The following is a 1,074-nucleotide window of genomic DNA, read 5'->3' on the forward strand; positions in this document are numbered from 1 at the left end:
CTTGTAGATTATACTAAATTCACAAAAGAATCAGGCCATTACCTTCATGATTATCTCAACATCATTGGCAATAAGAGGAGCCTTCAGTCAAGAACCACCATTCAGATTCTTGTACATGAATCCTACATCAAGATATACAAGAACACAAGCCTCAATAATCAACAATAACATCAAAACGAAAACCTACAGATCTAATAGATAATTTATCAAATAAGGTAATAAAAATTACTCACATCTCCTAAACTATTTTTTTGTATTCTTATGCAGATTCGAAACAACAATCCACGCCGCAAACTACACCAACAATCCAGCGACAAAAATCCCCAAAATCTTAAAACAAAAGACACGCTGAGAGACAAATGACATACCGAAGAAAATCTTGAGTATGTGTTGATCTAATAATAATCTCGATACCTATAGGATCAAATCTGACTTTAACAACAAACCAAAAATCAGATTTCAACTCATCATAAAAAAAATTAAAGAAACAAAAACAGAAATAGATGGAGTATTACAATAAATTAACCTTATGAATCAGAGAAAAATAGTTGTAATGAATAATTTTTTTGGAAAATAAATTTCATTGTAAGAACCCTAAATTTCTTCATGACTCAATTGAGAAGAATCTATACCCTAGTTTCTTCATGAATCAATTGAGAAGAATCTATAACCTAGTTTCTTCATGATTCAATTGAAAAGAATCTCTACCCTTAATGATTTTGAGTGAGAAAAAAATCGATAGAAAGATAGAGATTTCGATCAGCTGTGAAAGAAGTTGTGAGAGAAAACTAAAATGGTAAAGGAATAAAGAGAGATGTAGATGAGGTTTTGGAATCGATGGAATTTCTGGTTCGTGGTGTTTGGAGGATAACGAATTTTATTTTGCAGAGAAGTAAAGAGAGATAAAAGGCTCGTAAGGATAAGAAAGAGAGGGATTTTTCCTTTGGTAGGGAAGTGATAAAAATGAGAGAGAATTGTTACCATCCGGCCGTTCTTTTCAGGAGCAAATCGTGACCATCGAAAATATGGGGCCCATCAGATCTAAATCGGAGGCTGAGGGTCGTTACATCGGTA

At 33.1% G+C, this 1,074-nt stretch overlaps 1 long non-coding RNA gene across 1 annotated transcript; it reads right to left on the reverse strand.

The window, feature by feature from the left end:
• Positions 1 to 37: 37 nt before the first annotated feature.
• On the reverse strand, positions 38 to 919 carry LOC113339219. Its single transcript, XR_003354997.1, has 2 exons — positions 234 to 919; positions 38 to 122 (listed from the first exon to the last, which is right to left on the reverse strand). It is a non-coding gene; the product is annotated as an uncharacterized LOC113339219 (long non-coding RNA).
• Positions 920 to 1,074: the final 155 nt, after the last annotated feature.

This window comes from Papaver somniferum, unplaced genomic scaffold (genome assembly GCF_003573695.1).
Source record: "Papaver somniferum cultivar HN1 unplaced genomic scaffold, ASM357369v1 unplaced-scaffold_2028, whole genome shotgun sequence".
Lineage (NCBI taxonomy): Eukaryota > Viridiplantae > Streptophyta > Magnoliopsida > Ranunculales > Papaveraceae > Papaver > Papaver somniferum.